The 13,483-nt window shown below is 43.0% G+C and overlaps 1 long non-coding RNA gene across 1 annotated transcript; it reads left to right on the forward strand.

Annotated features, from left to right (window-relative positions):
- The first annotated feature begins 2,408 nt into the window (after window positions 1-2,408).
- LOC113592955 (uncharacterized) lies at window positions 2,409-13,094 on the forward strand. Its single transcript, XR_003412950.2, has 3 exons — window positions 2,409-2,543; window positions 5,430-5,655; window positions 10,549-13,094. It is a non-coding gene; the product is annotated as an uncharacterized LOC113592955 (long non-coding RNA).
- Window positions 13,095-13,483: the final 389 nt, after the last annotated feature.

The raw sequence follows: 13,483 nt of genomic DNA on the forward strand, positions 1-13,483 counted from the left end.
TTTTCAGAGTATAGATCTTTCATTTCTTTGGTTAGGATTATTCCTAAATATCTTATTTTTGTGCAATTGGGATTGATTCCTTGATTTCCCTTTCTGCTGCTTCATTATTGGTGTATAGAAATGAAACAGATTTCTGTACATTGATTTTGTATCCTGCAACTTTGCTGAATTCGTGTATCAGTTCTAACGATTTTTTGGTGGAGTCTTTGGGGTTTTCTATATATAGTATCATATCACCTGCAAATAGTGAGAGTGTTACTTCTTCCTTACTGATTTGGATGCCTTTTATTTCTTTTTACTGGCTAATTGCTGTGGCTAGGACTTTCTAGTACTACGTTGAATAAAATGGGGAGGGTGGACATCTTTGCCTTGTTCCTGACCATAAAGGAAATGCTCTCAGGTTTTCCCATTGAGGATGAGATTAGCTGTAGGTTTTTCATATATAGCCTTTACTATGTTGAGGTATGTTCCCTCTAAACTTACTTTGTCGAGGGTTTTTACATGAATGGGTGTTGTACTTTATCAAATACTTTTTTCTGTCTCTGTTGAAATGATCATATGGTTCTTATTCTTTCTTTTATTGATATGATGCATCACACTGATTGATTTGCAGGTAATGGACCACACTTGTATCCTGGGAATAAATCCCACTTGATCATGGCGAATGATATTTTTTACGTATTGGTGAATTCAGCTTGCTGGTATGTTGTTGAGAATTGTTGTGTCCATGTTCATCAGGGACATTGGCCTGCAGTTCTCACTTTTAGTGGTGTCTTTACCTGGTTTTGGTATCAGGGCAATGCTGGCCTCACAGAATGAATTTGTAAGTTCTCCTTCCTCTTGTATGTTTTGGAATAGTTTGATAAGGATAGCTTATCTTCCAGCTTATCAGTCTGGAAGCTTCCAGGTCCCAGCTCCTTCTCCTATCCTGACCCTTGTCCCATTTCCTGCCATTAACATGTATGTGTGTGGAGGGAAGGCTTTTATGGCCTAAGGGCTAGAGGCTGAGCTAGAGGAGGAGGAGGACAGGGGGGCTGGTGTGGTCTCTGTTCCTGCCCAGGGCCCGAAGAACAGAGAAGTCCCTTCTTTCCACCACTGCCCCTGCAAATCTGGGCCCTGAGAGACACTGGTATTCATTCCACACTGTGAATGTGGGCCAGGATATCCTCTGAGCTTTCCAAATGGCTCCTTGAACACCTATGGTGGGTACCAGGGGAGGAAAGGAGGAACAGGATGTTGACTGAGGCAGACCACAGTGATTGGTCTGTGGAAACGTGTGAGGTGTCCCCTTGGACCTACTTGGAAGTGACTGGGGCACTTTAAAAGAAAGGAACCAGCTCCTTCTGTTACTTTGATAGATTGCATTTACACATATATACATATATATGTACGTATGTATATAATATGTAATACATATGTATAAATGTATATGTGTGTATATATGTGTATATCATGTAAATAACATAATATACATTATGTAACAAATGCTATAACATGTTATGTATTACATTACATGTCGTACATTGTATCATATCAGATAGTATTATTTGTCCTCTATTCAATTTAGGCTTATATGGTGGTACATCCAACACTGTATCTTAGGATAAATTGGCAATAAATATTTACGAATATTTATGAATGAAAAACCATAATTTTTAGGATGTTAAGTTCTGTCTAATGACTTTATGTATTAGACATGCAGAAAGAGACATTGGGTGAATTTGTCTTTTTGCTTAATTTCACATTAAAAACTTTGTCATTCTAATTTCCATAACACAAATTACCAACAAAATAATTAAAAAAATTTTTTTAAGTTCCTCTAGAGTGACATTGTTTTCACTACCATCTGTTTCTACTTAGTTATGTGCTGTCCTCTACGTTCTTTTTTACATTCCCTTTTGTTATTAAAATGGGCAAGGGTTTTGCAAATTAACTTTATTCTCTCTATAAAGCAGCTGCTCTTCATAAGTGAAAATAGAAATGACAGGGTTTTTTGGCAACATCTCAAGGTTCCAAGGCGTGCTGAGTTTAAGGTGTATGCCCAGAACCAGACCCTGAATGTCACCTGGGGGAGGAGGGAGTGAGAGGTGTCCTAACCTGACGCCTTCATGCAGGCTTCTATACCAAAGTGCCGCAGCCTGGATGGCTTGTGAACACTAGAAATTTATTTCTGAGATTTATAGTCTGAGGTCAAGGTGCCAGCAGAGGCCCCTCTTCTGGTCGCAGACTGCCCACTCCTCGGTGTGATCTCTTAAGGCAGAAATAGGGCTTGTGAACTATCTGGGGTCCCTTTTATAAGGGCACTAATTCCATTTATGAGGTCATAATCATCAAGGTGATTATCATCACATTGTGGGTTAGGATTTCAACAGATGAATTTTGGGGAAACACGTTCAGTCTATAACACCTGAGTCTCAAAGAATCATGAAAGATGGAAACTCACGGCAGCGTGGTTTTGCTGACAGACCAAGGTTAACATAGACCCCAGAGGAATCTCTCCCATCGGACCAGAGTCCCGCAGAACAATATTTCTTTGCAAAAATGTAAGAATTTGGGTTTCAATTTAGAGGAATATTTTTTTCTTACTCCTTGAGGGGCACTTACCAGAATGTGTCTTCACCGGACAGGTTTATTTAAAATAGTTCAGGTATGTGGGGTGCCTGGGTGGCTCAGTCGGTTAAGTGCTGACTTCGGCTCAGGTCATGACCTCACGGTTCATGAGTTCGAGCCCCGCATCGGGCTCTGTGCTGACAGCTCAGGGCCTGCAGCCTGCTTTGAATTCTGTGCCTCCCTCTCTCTCTGCCCCTCCCCTGCTTTCTCTCCCCCTCTCTCTCTCTCAAAACTAAATAAACTAAAAAAAATTTTTAAATAAAAAAAATAGTTCAGGTATAGTTAATCAGTTGCTTAGTGACTTGACAATGGAGCTACATCTGAAAACATCTTGATGCTACAATTAGTGATTGCCAAGTTAGAAGGAGAAAATTCATGACTGCAAAAGAGAGACTTGCTTCTGTTGATAAATGAAGTGAATGAACACCTGTGGAAAACAAGGTTTCTAGTTTGTAAGTGCCACTTAATCAGTCATAGTAATGAAACCGTCTCTGAAGAGCACTGTATCTTTCCTCAAAGGGCTTTTTCTGTACATTCTCTCATTAAATCTGCTGATTTTACTGAAAAGCATCCTGTAGCAAGAACTTCTATAAACCTATAGTTGTTCACTGGCTGTTTCCTATGTGCTGGGCACCAGGGCAAGCACTTTGCATGTTGTCCACCCTGCTCTGACGCTGCCTCATGAGATAAAAGCTCTATTGTCCCATATTCCAGGTCCCGTGTTACGAGGCTCACACAGCACATTGCACCAGGAGAATTCATCAGTGCCTCTATCATCTCCTGCCTATACCTTTGATATTATCCTTTCAATATTATTTACCCCATCACATTCCAACTATTTCTAAATACTACTCTTCCTTCGTTGGTTTTTGGGTCAAATACACCTTATTAGTTTAAAAAGAATCTTTCAGGGGTGCTCAGTGGCTGGGTGGCTCAGTTGGTTAAGCGTCCGACTTCAGCTCAGGTCATGATCTCGCGGTTAGTGGGTTTGAGCCCCGTGTAGGGCTCTGTGCTGACAGCTCGGAGCCTGGAGCCTGCTTCGGATTCTGTGTCTCCCTCTCACTCTGGCCCTCTCCCACTCACACTCTTTCTTTCTCTGCCTCTCAAAAATAAAGAAACATAATAATAATTTAAAAAAACTTTTAAAAAGAATCTTCCCCTAGGTGTCTGCCTGTCTTTCATTCGGAGAATCCTATGTGAATACCTGCGCACTGCAGTGGTTCTGGGTAGCCCCCCCGGGCTTGTAGCCTGGTGCCACCACTTTCTAACTGAGCAAGTGACTTTACTTCCCTGTGCTTCCCTTAGTAAAATTAGGGGAATGATGGTGTATTTCATGAGGTTATGTGAGGGGAGAAAAAGACAGTACCTAAAATGGAATAAAATAGTGCCTGATGTAGTAAATACTCAGTAAACATTAGGTTTTCTAATATTACTGTTCCTATTGCTGTCATTGATTCCCAATACTTTCTCACATTTGCATTTTTAATTAAGTCTTTTCTCTAAATCTATTCTCTCTCTTATCTATATTTATATTAGATATGTTCGTGTAATATATATTCATATTATGTACATCATTTACATCTATAAAAATAACTTGCTGTCTTTCCCACCATCTGCCTCTAAACTTGTTACTCATCTGCAGTACTGAGTACTGAGTACTGAGTACTGCAGTACTCTTTGCAACCTTTCCTGACCCGCATTCCCTTCGGAGACGCCACCATGCTTCGTGACCTCCATCTTTAATATCACTCGTGGCACTCATTACAGTTAGTTGCTTCCATATCTATCTCCCTAATAACTATGGACTCATTAGGATCAGGGACCATGTCTTATGTATCCTTTTAATCTCAGTACATTGCAGATTTCCAATTATTTTCAGTTAACGAATGGATGACTGAATTAACAATGTTTGAGGGGTGATATTATTCATTTTTAAAATGAAGTCTACACAACAGAGCAAGAAGAGGCTTTTAAAAATAATTAAGTCCATTCCCTCCCTTCCCATTATCCCTTCCTTTGGAGCCGGGGAAGCCGGTGAGTCTTACCTAACGCCTAACGTCACATTGATAGTAAGCGGCCAGAGTATGCGTATAAAGTGCTCGGCCCTTGGCAGACAATCAGAAATAGTTGCCAAGGGCGCCTGGGTGGCTGACTCAGTTAAGCATCTGACTCTTGATCTCAGCTCAGTCTTGATGTCAGGGTCATGAGTTCAAGGCCCACGTTGGGTCTCGCGCTGGGCGTGAAGCCTACTTAAAAAAAAAAAAAAAAAAAAGAGTTGCCAAACAAGAAATCCAAATCTTGTGTCTTTTTTACTATGTTTCGTCCCTTTTCATCATTAGTCATTATATCAGTGAAGATGCTTTTAGCTACATACAAGTGACAGAAAATGCAATTCAGATTGGCTTAAATAATTGGCTCCTTTGATTTGAAAAGCTTTCTGTGTCTCCGTGTTGCCTCCTGCGGTATGAGCTTTATGCTAAAGCTGCCTTCTTCTTAAGGGCGGCTGCCACCTACCCTCAGGGCTATTTGCTTGGCCATCCACAACCAGAAAAGAGAGAAAGCGAGGGTGAGGGGACAGCTGTGGATGGGGGTGGGGGTTACGGATATGGTGGGGAGGTTTCTTTTGGCAGGGATGAAAATGCTCTAAAATTGTGGTAATTGCTGCACAAATGTGTGAGTATCCTAAGACCCATGAAATGGTACACTTTAAGTGAATTGCATGATAGGTGAATTATCGCAATAAAGCTGTTTTGTTGTTGTTGTTGTTTTTAAAGCTGTTTTTTTGTTTTAAATGAGAAAAACGGGGCTTCACTTGACAGTTCATCCTCTGGCAAGACCCAAGACATTTTGTGTGACCTTAATAGGAATTTAAGCTTGCTTTAGCCCACATCATTTGTAATCGTCAGAACGACACGAATGTGGACATATTGAGATGCATGGCCCCACTGTGCATGAAGTCTGAAGGTCGTCAGAAGAGAGGAGGAGTCGAGGACATCAGGGACACTCCTGTACCTGAAGAGGATTCTGATAGAGATCAAGCATCAGGTATCCCTGGTCCCTTTGGCTCCCCTCCTTCCAGCATGGTGGGCAAGTGGGGGGAGTTCACTTATGTCCATTCTAAGCAGTCTCCTTGGCTGCTCACTTTCCACTGGTTCCTCTGTCGTCCTCTGCTCTCGGTCCCAGGCCGCTGCCTGCTTTCCTGCTCTTTACAGCCTGAAACTCAAGGACCCCAGTCACTCTCAAACAAATGTTGCCACCCTCGCCAGGGCATTTGTGGAGGTGTGGTAGTTTAATTTCATTTGTGGAGCAGGTAGTTAGGCCTGTTCTAACAAATGGTCTTGAAGCAGGTTGCTTAAAACAGCAGCAATTTACTCTTTCACAGTTCAGGAGCCTGGAGGTCTCACATCAAGGTTTCAGCAGGGTTGGTTCCTTCTGGAATGAATTCCACACCCACTCCTAGCTTCTGAGGCCTGCGGGCCATGCTTGCTGTTCCTGGCTAATGGGTCTCTCTAATCTCTGCCTCTGTCTTCACATAGGCGTTTCTCTTCATCTGTATGTTTTCCTCCTTCCTCTCTGTTATAAAGGACACTAGTCACTGGATTGAAGGCACACCTTATCCAGGGTAATCTCCTCTAAAGATCTTTGCCTTAGGTATACCTGCAAAGGTTTACTCCAAATGAGATCACATGATGAATCTCCAGGGGGGCATGAGTTATTGGAGGACACTATTCAACCCGTTACCAAAAGTGAAGAAGCACTTCCATTTGGGGCTGTCCTCTTTTGCCCCGCTACAACGTCACTACTCACAGTTACGTGGACTAATCAGATTTTGCTGAAGTCTTGGCGAAAGTAAAAGGGAGCTAGAGCATATAAAGGGAAAATAACTATATGCTAACTGTGATTTTTTGAAATAAAAGATTCCTCTAGAAATCAAACCTTTCATAGCCATCACACGATGAGTAACAGATCTTCCACCTCAGGCCCATGAAGCATGGAGGAGGGCTCCCTTCTTCAAATGTCGATGGTACAGCTGTCCCTTCAATACTCCAGTGATTGCCCTCACCCTAGGGACCTTCCCTTTCCCCAGCAGGTAGTTCAGGGGACCCAGTCATCATTAATCATTTTCCTAAGTCTGAGTTATTTACTACTAGAGTCACCCCATGGGCGCGAGTCCAACAGGATGGTCCAAGGTAGGGTTGACAACATGGAGTACAGTAGAAAAATCGGGACTAGGCACAGCACTCCATACCCAGTTGCTTTTGAAATAACACCACCCTTGAGAGTTACGGCTATGCCTCTTTCTTTTTCTAATTGTCTCCACATCTCTCAAGCATAGTTTCCCAAAACAATGGGGTTTGTAGTCATTTAGGTACTGTGAGAAGAGGTTCATCACTGAGCCATATATCCCTTAATATAAAGGCCAGAGTAAGTTTTTAAAGGTGATATCCTTCTACAATCCTCCCTTACCTTTTCTTGGGGGTAGTGGAGATGGTGGTGGTTGTGGTAGTAGGTGATATAGGTGAGGGGGACAGTGGTTCATTGTCCTGTCATACGACCAAAGTCATTTCTGATTAGAGATCACTTATAAATCACTAGTCTTATTTCAGACGTAGTTCGCTTCCAAATTTTAAGTATATTCTTGCATACACAGGGCTCACAAAAGTACCATCTATTCATGAAACACACTAATGACTTTTACGTGCAGCCCAAACAAATAGTATTGGCCAACTTCTTGCTTCCCATTATCCTGAAATGTAAACAGAACCAAGATTTTATGTGTTATGGTCTCTATAATGTTGGAAATTCCTACACACGTATCAGCAGAATCTTTCAGGGCACATCTTCTTGGGTTAGGCCAACACCTTTCCTACTGAGGCCAAGGGGCTTCTTGGCCATATCTCTAATCCTTTATTTTCCCTTACCTCCTTCTTGTATTTAATTTCTGGCCTGAATTTTTATTGGCTTCGGCTTTATTTCCTGGAACAATTTCACTGTTACAGTTTTTGTTTCATTATGGAATATTTCATTCATATGAAAATTATGGAGACATATAACAAGCAACCATTGTTCGACTTAAACAAATGTCAACATCTTGCATGCTTTGGGGTTTTTTTTTTAAATAAATAAAACATTACGGATTCATTTGGGACCAGATAGGTGCAGGGCTTCCTTTCTTTTTTGTAACTTTCTTACTTATGTTAGTGTTTTAAAATTTGGTTAAGAGAAATTTTATTTTAAGAAGTAGCTAAGTTTCTTCAGAGAAGGTTTTTCTTTTAAATGACGGGAAAGTGAGTCCTTTGGATGGTGGATTCTGGCTGTTTCCATCCTAACCTTTTCTCATCCCGCAGCCCCTCCTGCCTGTCTCCTGCACACCGTGGCTTGATTCCTCCACCGATGACTCCTTACTTCCTATCTTCAACCCAGGTCTCTCTTTGGAATTCCAGACTTGTACATCCAGAGGTCACCTTGTTGTGCCACAGACCCTTCCATCTTAACATAACCCAGCAAACCCGTGATGTCCTCCATCTGCTCTTCCCCATCTCAGTGGATGGCACCATCATTCATGCGATTAGGCATCTTGGACACCTACATAACTGTGGCGCTTTATTCTTCGTTACTTCTCTAACTCTGTCAGCACGTCCTACTGATTCTGCCTCCTCAAATATAGGTATCACACTTACGGACTTCTCTCTTCCTCTGTGACCACCATGCTAGTCTAAGGTGTCATCTCCTGCTCTCACTGTAGCAATAGCTTCCCAACTATCCTCTGTCTTTCCTGGGGCCTCCAGCAGGTTCTCCACACAGCAGCCAGAGGAAGATTTTCAGAACACAAATCTGGTAAGACCCCATCCTGCTGGACTTTGATTCTTAAGATGAAAAAGAATGCTGCGTGGTCAGGGTAGTCCGGCCCAGGCTACTCCTCTCAGCCTCTTCTGTGACCCTCACTCTATGCCCCAGCAACTAGGCCATGAAAGCAATATGCCTAGGGGCATCCGGGTGGCTCAGTTGGTCAAGTGTCCACTTTGGCTCAGGTCATGATCTCACAGCTCATGAGTTCCATCCCGGCAATGGGCTCTGCTGTCAGGACAGAGGCCACTTTGGATCCCCATCCCCCCACTCTCTCTGCCCCCTCCCCTGCTAGCACGCAAGCTCTCAGAAATAAATAAACATAAAAAAGAGAGAGAGAGCAATATGCCTATTCTTCTACCCACAGCCTCTGCAGGTGCTGTTGTTCCCTCCTTATGAAGTACTCACCAATTTATGGGGTTAACTTCTGTTTATCACTTAGATCTCAACTCACATGTTATGTCCTTAGGAAACTTCCCTGACCCCACCCCCCCCAATCCGAGTCAAGTTTCTTTAATATCTGTTTGTATCTTTTCCTCCTGGGACTTTTCTTAGCTATAATAATATGCTCTCTTGTTTATTTGATTAAAATTGATCTTCTCACCTCTCCATCCCCTACAAATATATTGTAAGATCTGTGAGGACGTGAATAAATAAGTGAATCTCAAGCTATGTGATTTATAGGTAGCCTCATTGGGACCATGCGGAAACAAGCATGATAATGCCGATAATAATGTTGTGGCAGTCAGGGTGTCCATTGCTATGATCTCTCCTTCCTCTGTTTCAAAAATTACATCAAGGGGCACCCGGGTGGCTCAGTGGGTTACGCGTCCGACTTAGTCTCAGGTCATGATCTGAAGTCCGTGAGTTCGAGCCCTGCGTCAGGCTCTGTGCTGACAGCTTGGAGCCTGGAGCCTGGGTCGGATTCTGTGTCTCCCACTCTCCCTCTTTGTCCCTCCCCCACTTGCACCCTGTCTGTCTCTTTGTCAAATATAAATAAACATTAAAAATTAAAAAAAAATAAATGAGGTGTTTCAAAAATAACATCAGGCCATAAGCTAATGATACCACTTGTATAATAAGATAAAGGAGAGAAAAGCTCCTGGCATAAGATGCTTGATGAGAGATAGACTATTAATTTTTGGTATCTTAGCGAAATGTAAAGAGCTGTGAATCCAAATTCCTGTTGTACCTCTTGAGTGTTCTTGGGGCGTCAGCCAGGAGTGACAAATGCTAGCCTCAGTGTCAGCCTCTCAAGCGACAATATGCTATCTTCTAAGTGAGTTGTAATCACTAGAAACGATACATCCACAGCGCCTGTACCATAGTAAGAGTAGGTAAATATTTGCAGACTAAAGAAACAACTTAATGCATCAATTAGTGAGAGTGAAACACCCTAATAGCAAATGCTCAGTGAATGGTAACCATAATAAGATGACAAAATGACTGGAAAGAATGCTTTCTTGTAAGAAAAAGGAGGTGGCGAGCCGATGTGGGAATAAAGGATTGAAAATTGGTGGAGGGCAATCAATCCTGGACAATAATGCAGAAGAGGTTTCGTTTCCAGGCCGGGTGCTTGAGCAGCTTCACCGTGTTAACCGATCTAGGATGGGCCGACACCCACAGCCGGCTGTCTATTACGCAGTGTTACCTGATGTCCATAGGCAGCTATAGACAAAAATGAGTGGAGAGCCTCACAAAGGAAAGGATGAGCTAGAGACAGAGAAGCGGAACCAGGAGAGTAGGGTGGGGAGGTGGGGCAGGGAGGCTGGGGTAGGTCAGAGAGGCCAAATGAGGAGGCGGTGGTCAGAGCTCCAAAGAGCAGTTCGGATGGCAACAAAACCACATTCTCTGTATCTAATGATAGCCATACGAAGGTCAAGGATGACTTTGGCAAAGCCCAGTTTTCAGCAAAGCGGGGGTGCAGGAGGCAGAAACAACTGAGCTGGGCGGTGAGTGGGCGGAGAGGAATACAGGCAGGGAGATTCTTTCAAGAAATGTGTCCCGAATTGGCAGAGGAGAGACCGGGTGGGGCAGTTTGAAGGGGAGGCAGGGTTGAGAGAGGGGTTTTTTTGTTTATTTTGTTTTTAGGTGAGGAGGCGTGGCATCATTACAGCCTGAGAAAGGAATTGGAAACAGTGGCCTGGAGAAAGAGAGGATAATGAATAGGTTGCAGTTCTAAAGAGGCATCAGAATGCCAGGCCTGCCGTCTTCAACCCCGTGGTACACCCCAAAATAAAAGAAAATGCATTCTTGGTCTCCCTCCTCCATTCATCTGTATGGCCCTGGACCCTCTCCCTTGGCCTCCACTTGCACTTACATTCTTGACCTCCTGCTGCATTGCCCTGACCTTTTGCTTTGCCTCTTATTTTCTTTAGCCTGCTCTCACCCTTAAGATCTGATGACTGATTTAGCTTCCCTGGCGCCCGGCCACTGTTCCCCTTGGCCGCACTACTTGCCTTCACCCTCAGCTGTTGCAACTCTTGGCCACCCTGAGGAAAGGCCCTGCCAAGCCCCCCTCCCTGACTCGTCCACGTCCACGTGGAGGAGAAGGGTTTCCTGGGGGAGCTCACATCAAGAGGATGAAATCTGGGTGCAGGGGAAGGTGAGCTTTGAGGCTGGCGGGGAGGTGGGGAGGGAGCCAGAGGAATTTCCCCAGGAGGGTGACTTCAGCCTTCTCTTCAGTCTGATTCTGTACCATTCTGGCGTGTTTTGTTTTGTTTTGGTTTGGTTTGGTTTTTACCACGAGGATGTATTATGGAAAAAGCACAACTTTTGTTTTTAAAACAAAAACTGATAAATGAGGGGGAAGGAAGTGTGTTCATTCATTCATTCACTCATGCATTCATTCAACAGATACCTTTTGAGCCCCAGGCGGACCATGTGCTGGCCACACTGGTGAACAGGCTCCATCCCTGATCTCAGGATGCTTGCCACTGGGCAGGGGAGATGTGCAGACATTAAGCAAATAATTACTCACCTATTTACGTCAGTGCAAAAGTTGGGACTCTGGGAGGGTTGGGCCCTGAGTGCTACTGCTTTCACTGAAGGGTAGGAGCCAAGGTCATTTGCTCAGAAAGGAGACGGAGCTGGGTAGGGGGCTGGAAAGCCTGCTGAAGATTAGGAAGAAGTGTTGCAGGAAAGGGGTGGGGGGGAACGTGTTAACAAGAGCAGAACTGTGCATACTTTTTGCTTTGAAGGTTTCCAGATTCAAGTGCCAGAACTTGATTTTAAGCTGGCCATGTGTGTCACATACTTGCTTTCAAAAAGCAAATCCCTTTTCTTTAGACTCTGTTAGTCATCGTTCTCTTTTTAACATGGCCAGCAACGATCTCCTTTTGCAGAAATATCTTCTCTTCACAGTGACCGTACTAATAGCCAATCCGGGTCTGCAGGACCGCTAAGTGACAGGATAGATTTTTAGATTAAAAACAACACAACTGTGTCCTCATTAGATTCTCGAGAGTCCTTCATCTCTCCCCACTGGGCTTTGGCAAACTCGGAACCGTTGGCTTCCCAGGGCATTGGCACCTGCTTAAGCCTCAAAAGTATATTACCAATAAATTGACTCCAGCTTTACCTAGCATATTTAAACAATAACAGCTTAATTATATTCTTGCAAATTATAGGGCCCCACAACATATTTTTCATCTATTGTGCACCTTTCTTCGTATCATTCACTATTTTATAAGAATATATTTTCCGAATATTAAAGAAGAGAGTTAGCAATAAAACCGGCATCTCCTAGGTTTTTCTCTTGCTGGAAGCAGTGCTTTATTTAATTTACCCACAGGCTTTATCTTCTATGTAGTGATTTCCAAATGTATTTCGAATTTGCTAGTGAGTGGTGTACAAAAATCAGGGTGTCTTCAGATATTAAGGGATAACAAAACAGAGTATGACAAAGAGAAGTATCTCACTAATAGTTTCTAGATAACTGGTTCATTTGTTTTGTATGTACCTTGCCTGCCTCCCTCCATTCATTTTTTTGTGCTGCCCCGGATAGATATCTCCTGTAAAAACAATCTATTATGAGCTGTAAGGAGGGAGACAAGGAGAGACAAGATATGTCACTGAATTTTAAAAAATATCTGTATGTGTTTCACCTAATAGGCAAATAATACATGTTTATTACATTGAATTGAATTGAACCAGGATCAAGGCATGTGGCTTACAGCTGAAATTCGGTTGCTTATGGTATCCGGTCGGATCAATAGTACTCGGGGAGGAAAGAGAAAGGAAGGAGGCACAATATGAAACAAAGTGAGAAAACAAAAGCAAAGTGAAGAGCAAACAATTACAAAGATGGATATTAGTACATATCTACATTAGGTATACTGTTACATACGTTTATATGTATATATGCTCCTACACCTATGTGTATATGTGTAGCAGTCTCCACATGTGTGTGCAGCAATAATAACATTACAGGGTCAAATGTTAATAAGTAAGAAATTGGGGGGTGCCTGGATGGCTTAGTCTGTTAAGCCTCCAACTTCGGCTGAGGTCATGATCTCATGGCTCAAGTCATGATCTCACAGTACGTGGGTTCAAGCTCCGCCTTGGGCTCTGTGCTGACAGCTCAGAGCCTGGAGCCTGCTTCAGATTCTGTCTCCTTCTCTCTGCCTCTCCCCTGCTCGTGCTCTGTCTGTCTCTGTCTCTCTCTCAAAAATAAATAAACATAAAAAAAAATTAAAAAAAAATTTTTTTTAATGTTTATTTATTTTTGAGACAGAGAGAGACAGAGCATGAACAGAGGAGGGTCAGAGAGAGGGAGACACAGAATCTGAAACAGGCTCCAGGCTCTGAGCTGTCAGCACAGAGCCTGACGCGGGGCTCGAACTCATAGACCGCGAAATCATGACCTGAGCCGAAGTCGGCCGCTTAACCAACTGAACCACCCAGGTGCCCCATAAAAAAATTTTTTTAAATAGGATATCGAGTTCAACTTCATCATATCTATTTCTTTCATTTTTTTTTAAAGTTTATTTATTTATTTTGAGAGAAAGGGGAGGAGGGGCAGAGA

The sequence above is a fragment of the Acinonyx jubatus genome, chromosome B4, assembly GCF_027475565.1.
Source record: "Acinonyx jubatus isolate Ajub_Pintada_27869175 chromosome B4, VMU_Ajub_asm_v1.0, whole genome shotgun sequence".
Taxonomy (NCBI): Eukaryota; Metazoa; Chordata; class Mammalia; order Carnivora; family Felidae; genus Acinonyx; species Acinonyx jubatus.